The sequence below is a fragment of the Lepidochelys kempii genome, chromosome 9, assembly GCF_965140285.1.
Source record: "Lepidochelys kempii isolate rLepKem1 chromosome 9, rLepKem1.hap1, whole genome shotgun sequence".
In the NCBI taxonomy this organism is placed as follows: Eukaryota; Metazoa; Chordata; order Testudines; family Cheloniidae; genus Lepidochelys; species Lepidochelys kempii.
Genome location: NC_136388.1, coordinates 91908187 through 91919987, shown reverse-complemented (window position 1 = coordinate 91919987; position 11801 = coordinate 91908187). Strand labels below are relative to the sequence as shown.

The 11801-nt window shown below is 44.4% G+C and overlaps 1 protein-coding gene across 1 annotated transcript in view; it reads left to right on the top strand.

The window, feature by feature from the left end:
* Positions 1-2742: 2742 nt before the first annotated feature.
* MTM1 (myotubularin 1) overlaps positions 2743-11801 on the top strand; it is a 75739-nt gene continuing 66680 nt past the window's right edge. The window contains exon 1 of the mRNA XM_073358366.2: positions 2743-2869. The gene's annotated coding sequence lies outside the window, so the exon portion shown is untranslated. The remainder of the gene's footprint in view (positions 2870-11801) is intronic.

The following is an 11801-nucleotide window of genomic DNA, read 5'->3' as shown; positions in this document are numbered from 1 at the left end:
GTACATAATACAGGCAAGTGAAAGGAGACCAGTAAAGGATCTTTCAGAAATGGGTTTTCTGCAATCTGCGTATATTTTTTTTCTATTTTGATATATAAAGGCAGCCTGAAATAAGTCTTGTTTTGAATCTACTCTAAACAAGCACTAGTACAGACTGGACAGACAAGTACAACTTTTAGCACCACGTGAACAGGTTGGGGCCATGTTGTTAAATACACCTGAGACCAGTCTATGCTGCCTCTCCTACTGTTGCCAGCCCTGGTGCAACTGCATCAGCACTAAATCCATCATGGGAGAATTTCTGAACACAGTCTATAAACTGAATCCTGCAAAACCTAGGTATGTCAGTAATGTTCGTCATGTGCACAGTCCTGTGACTATGTGAGTAAAGTTACTCTCATGCCTGCAGGTTTGTAGAATTAGGCCTTAATTAAGACAAAGACAACAGGAAGTGTAGAAGAAAATTTGAGAGGAATAAAGATGAGGTAAAGATCATATTTCCTCTTGCGTGAGCAGTGCATATGTCTTGAGCATCACATAATTTTTTTACTTGCTTATTTGAGAGAGATTTCCTCATTTTGGATTAATTTCTGCTGATGAAGAAATCACTGTAGGTGTGTCAAGTGACATATTTAGACTCTCAACGCTATGTTTTTAAATCTCCCTCATTAACATAAGAACTCCCATACTGGGTCAGACCAGAGGTCCATCTAGCCCAGTATCCTGTCTTCCAACAATGGCTAATGCCAGGTGCTTCAGAGGAAATGAACAAAACAGCTAACCATCAAGTGATCCATCCCCTATCCCCAGCTTCTGGCAAATTGTAGCATTTAAATTGTCACAGTCCTGGTACTATCAAAGTACAACAATGTTTTTAAATATTTGTTGGATGGTCTCTGAAATGGCTTTGTCAAACAGTACGAAACGGAACAATTCAATAAAGAAGCAGCAAAGCACATGTGCGTGTATACTGTTTTATCTTATTTAGCCTCGCCAGGTTTGAGAGTAGCACATTTTGCCACAATCAATACCTTATCTAGTCCTGCTGATTTGACTTCAGTCAGCAACCCTTGCTTTAAAAAAGAGAGAGCAGAGAAGTAGGTTTTAGACAGGCTGAAGGGAGCAGGAGAGGAATTGCACAGCAAACACCAAAGTCTCACAAAGAAGTGGACACAGCAGTGGATGAAGTGTGTCACGATCTTAAGTGTGTAGTTACTTGGGATCTTGTGGCATAAAACAACATCATACATGTACAAAAGATAAAAAGGAGGAAGCCTTGGAAAGAGGTAGTTAGCCTGTCCTCACCAAGAGAGGGGACATTAAAAGGCTCCTAAGAGCCTCTTCTCTAAACCAAGCTGCCCTGGAAGGGTCTTAATTTCTGTCAGCTAAACATAGCCTTCAGTTTCACTTGTCTAAACAACAAACCTTCCTTCTCTACAGCATAGTAATTCACTCCTCACAACAACGCCTCTGGAATCCCAAAATAGCAATTAGTACAACTTGCTGCCACCAGCAAAACTAACCAGCAAGGCAGAGAAGCTTCTATTTCACACTTGCTTCCTCTCCTCCACTATTTCCTTTTCTTTTTCTGATCCCTCCCCCTCTTTCCTTTCCCTGTTTTCTCCTCCTCTTCTGCCTTGTTCTATCTTCTCACAATCTCTCTCCTTCTTTGCCCCCATTTCAAATATCTTTTAAAAATATAGTAGTGGTATTAACAAGTGGCGCCAAAGTGTAAAAAAAGGACAGGAACTTGGGTGCTTGTCAGAGGCAGATACAGTACATTAGGCAGCTATCCAAGACGGAGTTCTGGTATGTGACTAGGTTTTTATCCAGTGTCCATTGGGTCATTATTATCCATCCTTGATTTGATGGTAGATTGCAATACTGCCTCTGCTGTCTCTCCATCTCCTAGGCCAGGGTAATGCAGTTGTCCCACATGGCTTTTTGATTGGCAGTCTGTTATAATTTCTAATAATTTGGGGCAATAACTTTCTTGTAGCTATTCTCGGTTCCGTGCATCTTGCGGAGTCGATTGCGTTTTGAGCTCTGCACCAGTGGAAATGACTCCACACAGTCGTGAGGCAAGGGTGATTGAGATACCCTTGGAAGTCTGGACGTCGGCGTGACCATTTCAATCACTCCTCTCTCACGCTGGCCGTCCTCCAACTTTTCACTGGGCTGCGTGTCGCCAGCCTTAGTTCATGGGTTCTCAGCTTGGGGCTTTGGACCAGATTTCACAGGGCTTCACCCACCTCTATTTAGGCAAGATAGGCAGCAACAGGCCCCCCCACAGAACTTGTCTCTGTTTATTGGGAGGTTACAGAACGGAATAGATTGAGGGCAACAACCCTAGTGGGGGCGGGAGGAGAGAGTGTGTGTGTGTGTGTGTGTGTGTGCGCTGCGCTGCCTAGGCCGTAGCCGCCTGAGGGCTGAGGTGAGGCAGTTTGTTCCATGGGTTGAGAAAGGGGGGGCTGTTGTCCTGCAGGGGTTCATGGGTCTCCCTTCCCATGCTGCCCCCGCCCGGCCACTTTCTCCTCCTGGCTCTCTTTAGAGTCAGTCGTTGTGGTACGGACCTGAGACCGGCGCTGTCAGCACAAGCAAACTACAGCTCCCGGCAGGCCCCGCGGCCCGTCCCTGCCCACGCAAACTACAGCTCCCGGCAGGCCCCGCGGCCCGTCCCTGCCCACGCAAACTACAGCTCCCGGCAGGCCCCGCGGCCCAGCCCCTTCAGCCAAACCCTTAGGCGGGGGGGGCTCCGCTCCGGCCCCGTCACGTGACAGGGCGAAGTTGGCCCGTGCCGTGAGGGGTGCGCTCGGCGCGGAAGCGGGACTCGGGCCCACGGCAGGGGGGAAACGGCGACTGGAGCGCGGTGAGTGGCCCCGGCCTCCCACAGGGCAACGGGCGGCTCCTGCTGACCCCGGGGCTGCGGAACAGGAGCCCGGCCTGGCTCCCCCTCCGCGCGAAGTACTCCCCCCCCCCGTCCCCACAGCAACCCCCCCCAGAGTCCCCCGATATACCCCTCCCCCACGCCAACCCGCACCCCTATAGCTCCACCCTGGCACGCCCCAACGCCCCACCCCGCCATGCCCCTCGTCCGCACCCACCGCCCCACCCCACCCTCACCCCCACCCCCGCCATACACCTCCCCTGCGCTCCTGCCAAACCCCTCCCCCCCCAGAGTCCCTTCCCCCACCTTGCCTCCTAGGTCACTCTCACCTGCCATGCCCCTCCCCCAGGCGCCTTGCCCCATATGTCCCTCCCCCAAGGTAGCCCCCACGCCGCAGAGTCTTTACCCGCTGGGTCACTGCCATCCAGTCACGCCCTTCCACTCATGGCACCCTCTCCCTTTTCCTTCCTAGGCGGGCCCCCCCACATCCTACATAGCACCTCTTCTTCCAGCCATCACCATGCCCGCCACCCCGTCTTTCCCGTGCCCCTGCCCCCAGGTCAGCCCCAGCCCGCGGAACATCACTTCACTTCCTTAGCGCTTGGTGTGACCATTAACTCTCAGGCCATTTCCTCTCCCTTCTCTCAAGTCACATCTCACCTTGTTTCCCAAGACACTTTCTGGGCTCCTACCTTCCTGCCATCTTAAACCCTTTTAAAAGCTGTAAGTTGTGTTGGAGAAGGATATCAGGCCATGAAGAGATTTCCCATCCCCCAGTGTTGCTCTCGGTTTGGGTGCTATGTAAATTACCTTTGGCTTCAAACCGAGATGCTGCTTCATGGGAGTCTTTAGGAGTATGTTTTTGTTACTATTATTATTCATTCCCTTGGGATTTTTCTTCTGTTTCTAGCTGCTCCAGTGGCGTGAATGTTGGTAACTTAAAATGAGATGTTAAATGTTTCATTGAAATACATGACACATTAACAGTACCTCCCTCATTTGAAGAATTAAGTAGATTAATTCCTCCTCCTCCTCCAAAAAAGTTTCCCTTTCCAATGACATTAAAATGTGGGGCAGGTCTTTTAATTTCAGAGCAAATATTTTTATTTTATTCTTAATGAGAATAGTTCTTGCTAGCAATTTGCTAATTTGCTGTTAGTCGTTCTTTATTTCAGTCTTTTCTATGTGAAGTAGGAAAAATGGTGGTGATATTTGCAATCTGCTCATTTGGCTGAGTTAGTGCTAGAATAAAATCAGAAAAGTAAATCAGTTTTAATATCTGCATCGTTGTTTTTCAAATGATCATACTGCGAGACCTTTTAAGATTTTTTTGTTAATTTTAATGGTGCTGGGAGTAGGGCTTCCTTTAAGGAGGAGAGCTCACATTTGTTCTTAGTAGCTCTCAAAAAATACTTCTAGAGATTTTGGAAGACAAATTTTAGATCTACATTACCGGTAGTTATGTGTTGCTCAATGTTAAATGACTGAATGGATTTTGTCTTTCTTTGTGTCTGGTCTGAAGATTGCTGCCCCTTTACTGGTGTAGTTAATAAACAAGGTTATATTATGTTAAAAAACAGACCGACAGAAAATGTCTAGATAGGTTCCTACGGTTTGGCTCTACTGTGGCTTTGGTATAATTGACTACTGTCCAGAATCCTTTACTTACCCATAAGGAAATAGTACTTTTTCCATGGTTATGGTCATACTTGTTTGTCATTAGCCAGGTCTGAAGGACAAAATTTTCCTGGCAGAGAACTGTTTCAGTGGACAAAAACAAAGCATACTTATTACACACTGCTACAATATTTGGTTTTAATCCATGGTTTAGTGGTAAAAACAAACTAGGTTTCCAGATGAGGATATCCAAGCTGATAGATGCAGATAGCTGTAATGTGATTAGTGTTGTCAATATATGTCCTGCAAGTGACAAAAGTAGAGAGTTCAGAGAAAAAGAACAGACCTGTATGAAATGTTGTCATCATCTAGTTTGATCAAACTAATTCTACAGTAACTTTTTTTTGTCTAGTAGAGTACATTTCTGGTGTGTGTGATAGCTGTATAATATATTATGACATTCCCTTAAACTCTTTGACAAAATTAATCTTGCACACTGTGTAACAGTCTTTTAAAAATGTTGTGTGTGTCAGAGGGCATATAGCTTACTGTTATGGAATTGGAATTCTATAAATTACAATTTCTTTTTCAGCCCCAGTTGAGTCTCTAAGGTGCCACAAGTACTCCTTTTCCTTTTGCGAATACAGACTAACACGGCTGTTACTCTGAAACCTGCATAGAGACTGTCTTCTCAACATAAATATATAGCTGTATGTGAAAATAATACATCAAAACAAAACATTACTGCACACGTCTCCCCTGGGGAGAGGATCAGAGAGCAAACACATGACAGATGTTAGTCACATTGCTTAATATGCTACTGGAAACTGCTCAGACACTACAGTGATGAGTACTGTATAAGAACCTATATAGAAGAGAATGGAAAAGAAAATAGATGCTAGAGGCCAGTTTGGAACTGTCATTCTTAGGATTCCCGAGGGGAAAGCCCTTTACCTTCCCAGCTGAAATTTTGCCTCCAGCTAGTTCAGTTAGGTGGAGTTAGTTCAGTTTTTCCTTTTACACCTGCAGATCAAATTAGAAATGTGTTTACCGTTATTTCAGCTTGCTCATCATCCAGGAGGTGAGGAGCAGTTTGAGTTCCTTATTTTTCGCTTCTTATTTTGGCATTTTTAAATTAATACCTGCTAGAACATTGCTGGCAACTGTGGGATGCCTCTCCCCACCTGTTGGATTGCTGCCAGAGGCCCAGTTATAACACAAAAAACAAATAAACACCATTTGTAGCAGAGGTGCTTAGTTTACTGTAGTCATTCAGCCTTGCACTGAAGTGGATCTGTTCATGCTTTTGCAACTAAAATGACTTGACAGATTCTAAGGGGGAGCAGCAGGTGAAGTTAGGGTCTCCCTGAAAGTGGTAGGTTTCAGAGTAACAGCCGTGTTAGTCTGTATTCGCAAAAAGAAAAGGAGGACTTGTGGCACCTTAGAGACTAACCAATTTATTTGAGCATGAGCTTTCGTGAGCTACAGCTCACTTCATCGGATGCATACCGTGGAAACTGCAGCAGACATTATATACACACAGAGATCATGAAACAATACCTCCCCTCCCACCCCACTGTCCTGCTGGTAATAGCTTATCTAAAGTGATCATCAGGTGGGCCATTTCCAGCACAGATCCAGGTTTTCTCACCCTCCACCCCCCCCCCCCCACACAAACTCACTCTCCTGCTGGTAATAGCCCATCCAAAGTGACAACACTCTTCACAGTGTGCATGATAATCAAGGTGGGCCATATCCAGCACAAATCCAGGCTTTCTCCCCCCCCCCACTTTTTTCCGGGGACACTCACACAAACTCACTCTCCTGCTGGCAATAGCTCATCCAAACTGACCGCTCTCCAAGTTTAAATCCAAGTTTAACCAGAACGACGGGGGGTGGGGGGGTTGGAAAAAACAAGGGGAAATAGGCTACCTTGCATAATGACTTAGCCACTCCCAGTCTCTATTTAAGCCTAAATTAATAGTATCCAATTTGCAAATGAATTCCAATTCAGCAGTTTCTCGCTGGAGTCTGGATTTGAAGTTTTTTTGTTTTAAGATAGCGACCTTCATGTCTGTGATTGCGTGGCCAGAGAGATTGAAGTGTTCTCCGACTGGTTTATGAATGTTATAATTCTTGATGTCTGATTTGTGTCCATTTATTCTTTTACGTAGAGACTGTCCAGTTTGACCAATGTAAATGGCAGAGGGGCATTGCTGGCACATGATGGCATATATCACAGTGGTGGATGTGCAGGTGAAAGAGCCTCTGATAGTGTGGCTGATGTTATTAGGCCCTGTGATGGTGTCCCCTGAATAGATATGTGGGCACAGTTGGCAACGGGCTTTGTTGCAAGGATAAGTTCCTGGGTTAGTGGTTCTGTTGTGTGGTGTGTGGTTGCTAGTGAGTATTTGCTTCAGGTTGGGGGGCTGTCTGTAGGCAAGGACTGGCCTGTCTCCCAAAATTTGTGAGAGTGTTGGGTCATCCTTCAGGATAGGTTGTAGATCCTTAATAATGCGTTGGAGGGGTTTTAGTTGGGGGCTGAAGGTGACGGCTAGTGGCGTTCTGTTATTTTCTTTGTTAGGCCTGTCCTGTAGTAGGTGACTTCTGGGAACTCTTCTGGCTCTATCAATCTGTTTCTTCACTTCCGCAGGTGGGTATTGTAGTTGTAAGAAAGCTTGACAGAGATCTTGTAGGTGTTTGTCTCTGTCTGAGGGGTTGGAGCAAATGCGGTTGTATCGCAGAGCTTGGCTGTAGATGATGGATCATGTGGTGTGGTCAGGGTGAAAGCATGTAGGTAGGAATAGCAGTCAGTAGGTTTCCGGTATAGGGTGGTGTTTATGTGACCATTGTTTATTAGCACTGTAGTGTCCAGGAAGTGGATCTCTTGTGTGGACTGGACCAGGCTGAGGTTGATGGTGGAAATGCTGGAAATGGCCCACCTTGATTATCATGCACATTGTAGGGAGAGTGGTCACTTTGGATGAGCTATTACCAGCAGGATAGTGAGTTTGTGTGTGTCGTTTTTGGAGGGGGGTGAGGGGGTGAGAGAACCTGGATTTGTGCAGGAAATGGCCCACCTTGATTATCATGCACATTGTGAAGAGAGTTGTCACTTTGGATGGGCTATTACCAGCAGGAGAGTGAGTTTGTGTGTGTGGGGGGTGGAGGGTGAGAAAACCTGGATTTGTGCTGGAAATGGCCCAACTTGATGATCACTTTAGATAAGCTATTACCAGCAGGACAGTGGGGTGGGAGGAGGTATTGTTTCATGATCTCTGTGTGTATATAATGTCTGCTGCAGTTTCCACAGTATGCATCCGATGAAGTGAGCTGTAGCTCACGAAAGCTCATGCTCAAATAAATTGGTTAGTCTCTAAGGTGCCACAAGTCCTCCTTTTCTTTTTCCTGAAAGTGATGGCGCCACCCAGTGAGATTGATGTTTTAGCCAGGTTATCTAAATGATCAGTTGCCCACTTAGAGGGGAGGCACTCTGGAGAGGTGTAACATTGCTAAGAGGGTGTTTAAAAATATAATTCCCCTGAAGAAATGGTTCTTCCAGATGACCATACATTTGATGGAGAGCAAGATTCACATCCTCCTCACCCCCGCATCTCCCCATCCTTTAGCTAGTTTTTTTATAGGAACCGGGGATAAATCCGGGGATAACAGGACTGAAAAATGGACTAAAGGGAACAAAAAGTACAGGTGAAAGAGAATGGCACACTAATATATCCATTGTTTGAGAACATTATCAATGGGGAATTGGGAAAAACTTGGACATAGGATATCATTTCAACCGTCATAATGAAGTTTTTATAAGGTATAGCAAAATGTAAAGTAGAAATAACTTCCATTTCATAGGTGGAATCATCAGTTAAATCTTTAGCAATAGAGCTACTGTGGCCTGAGGAGATATCTTTCAAAAAGAACAAGCAGAAAGACAGACTGAAGACTTTTTTAAAAGAAACTTTGAAGCAGCATCTGTTGCCCCTCAAACATTTTCATCAACTACATCCGTTTTTCGCAACATGAGTGGCGGGGTGGGAGGTACAGACTACTTCAATGGGATGCAAAGGAGAGAAAAGGGTCTGTCTGGCTTGGAAAGCTGCAGATCATTCCTAACTACATGTGCACACTGCAAATGTGCTGCTCAGTCTGTGTTTCCTTTTTTCTTTGCTTCTGTTGTGCTGCTTTCACTGTACAGGGCTTCAGACTGAGATAGCAACCTGTCACACCCGAACCTTGTTTGCTGGGCTTGCGTGGCACCCACATCCACTTTGGTGGGCACCAGTGGATGTTCCCCCATGCCAGCAGTGTGTGCCTTCGAATTGAGTTGGGTAATGAGTGGGAGGAATCAGAGCTACCAGGGAATAAATGAAGGTAGGAGGTATGTAAGGGACAAGTCAGAAAAATGCAAGAGCAACAAAGGAAAGAACATGAGGATGACAAAGGGGGGGCAGACAGAAAAAGAAGAGTACAAGAGAAAGGCGACAGAAAAAAGAGATGGCACTATCATAATGTGGCACTGGGGACATATACCAATCCCTCCCCAAGGGTGGAGGAGAAGCACCACCAACAAAAAATATTGGGAACCACTGACGTGCATGCTGCTTGCTCTTGATGATATGAAGACAAAAGATATAGCAAGACAGTAAAGAAAAGTCAATCTGCTAAAATCTTACTTCAGCTACATCTGTCATGGCACACACTTCCGTTGGTTCCTTAATCTGTCTTGTGAGATGTGGCTTCTAATGCTATTGCTAAAAGACACTGTTGACTCCTCCATGGCAACCTCTCCAAGCAATTTTTTCAACATAATTTGAAGGAGGGAAACAGTTGAGTGAACAGTTAGAGAAAGTACTGTTGGAGGCCAATGACAAGAATATGTCCTCTGCACCTTAAATGGCCTTACAGGAGGGCTAATTAACTCTTCAAATGTAGTCGTTTTGAAATTGGGGTGGAAGTTAGGTAGAGTTCCGGCTACAAAGGAAAACTCTGAAACAGAAAGTGAGGAGGAAAGTCTAGGAGCGAGAAAAAATCCTCTCCAAATAAGAGTTGGGTTTCCTAGAAAAAAATTTCATTCAATACCTGCTCTAGAACAGCAGGAGTGTTTTTTAATTTAATTTTAATTTTTTTAAAGCCATAGGTACAGTAACATCTTGTCTCTTGGGTCTGGGAAGCATTGGGAGAATATCTTGTCAAATTTGCCAATGAGTATTTTCACACTTTCCCCATGCTGCCTCTTATGCAAGGGAGGACTCCCCGTAAAAATCTGCAAGGCCACCACATTCTTTTCCTTTAAATCTCTTTAAAACCCAACAGTGCTGTGATGTCTATAATACGCTTGACGTTTGTTAGGCAGCTGGAGTGCTATGACTGCTGCTTATTATATTAATTGTAACTATCTCATTGTTATCTCATGCACTGTATTGTATCCCCCCGTTCTCATTTAATACAATTCTGTTGTGAGCTCTTTACGGCAGGAGTCATTGTCTTGTTATGTGTATGTTTGGTGTGTATGAGGAAACTATTGGGAGTGGTTCCAACTCCTTAATAGTGTACCTCTCATGATCCAGCTTTTCATTCGTAGTCTCACAGAGAATTGGTTATGTCAGAGGCATTACTACATAGTCCTAAAAGGACAGGCCAGCCTGGAAAAGAGCTCAGTATAAGCACAGAGCAGGTAGAAAAGTCTTCTGGAACTAGGAGTGATACTACTGACGACAGTCCTCCTTATGAGACACACTCAAGAATCTGCATACGTTAGTGATGAATCTGACTGACTTCACTTACGTAAACCTACAAGCGGTCTAAACAATATTAGGAAATTCTGCAAATAGAGCATATACTATTCAGTCAAGCCACATACATGTGAAGAGCTTTCCACATGAAGGTTGTTTGACTTATCAGGCAATTTGCACATACTGATCGCTGCCTGAATTTACATCTGCCTTCAAAACTCCAAGAAACTTGGAGCTCCACAGGTAGATGCACTTGACTAAATTTGTGAATTGTTTCTGGTGCAAATGAAATGTGCAATCTGGCAATGGATATCCTATTCACTTATTGGTTAGGCATGCATTCAGACCACAGTCAGCAGGATCATTCAGACAGTAAGGGTAGCGAAACCATTAATGATGTATGTAAACCAAGATGAGCTTAGAATGCTATTGTCTTCTGACCCAGTGGAATTGTTATTATACAGCTTACCCTACTAAGCAGGCTATTATTTTCAGGTCCTATTTGGCATCCAAAGCCAGAAACTTTGAACTTAACAGTAGCAACTGAAATAAATTTGTTGAGTGAGATAGATATATCTGAATGTGCAAGCAAATAAAATGAAAGCTTTTTAGTGGAGCTGCTGGTTTTTAAGGAACTGGTGTCTAGCCTGTTGCCTTAAGGCTCTTAACTGTGTATCTTGAGAGTGACTTTCTTATGAAGAAAATTTTTGTATTTAATTACAAACTTAAAATGTGTTCTCTGACAGCTTTTTTTTTCAGGAGGGGAGTAAAGAGTAAGCAGCATCTGAGGAGGGGCTACTTTGAGGGGAGGGATGAGGGAAGAGAAAGCAGAAGGTTGGAGCCATGTTGTCTTTACAGGAGTGGGAAGGGAGGGGGAGCAAGCAAGTTGCAGAGCAGTTGGTGGAGGGATGGGGCCCATGGGGGAGAGAGAACTAGCAAGCGGAGAAGCAGGTGTACTGCAAAAAGGACTCTTTAGAAAAAGAGAAAGGAAAAAAAAAAAGCCATCAGTTTCCTCTTTAAGCCCAGCTGGGAAGCTGAAGAAGCATCTTAGTAACTTAGAAAGTAAAATTTAGTTTTAGGCACCCAAATTAGGAGCTACTTTTATGCTTTCAGTGCAGTTTCTTGAGAGAATTCAGGAAGGGGTTGGAGGGGGAAAATATTGTAGGTTTAAACTACGCTATCTCATCTGATTATGTCCCCTTCACATTTTGAAATAGGACATTTGACTCTTACACTGAAAATGTTTGGATGCTATTGATTTTGGATTTGAAGATGTGGAGAAAAAGGGATTTATCTGTATTTTTTTATGAATATCATCTGTACTTCAGTTCACCTGTTTGATGTCCTGTCTGATTTAATGGAATTTAAATCAAAGGAGGCTGTTAGGGGGAAACAAACAGGCAATAATGACAAAGTTAAGGTAGTGCCAGAGAGAGTACCTAGGATCCTCAAGGAAACAATGGGGGAAATACTAATAGGGAAATGCCTGGCTACAATCAGGCTAGCAGTTTAATTTTCTCAGACCTGTGGATGGGGTCAAAAGGGCATTAAAC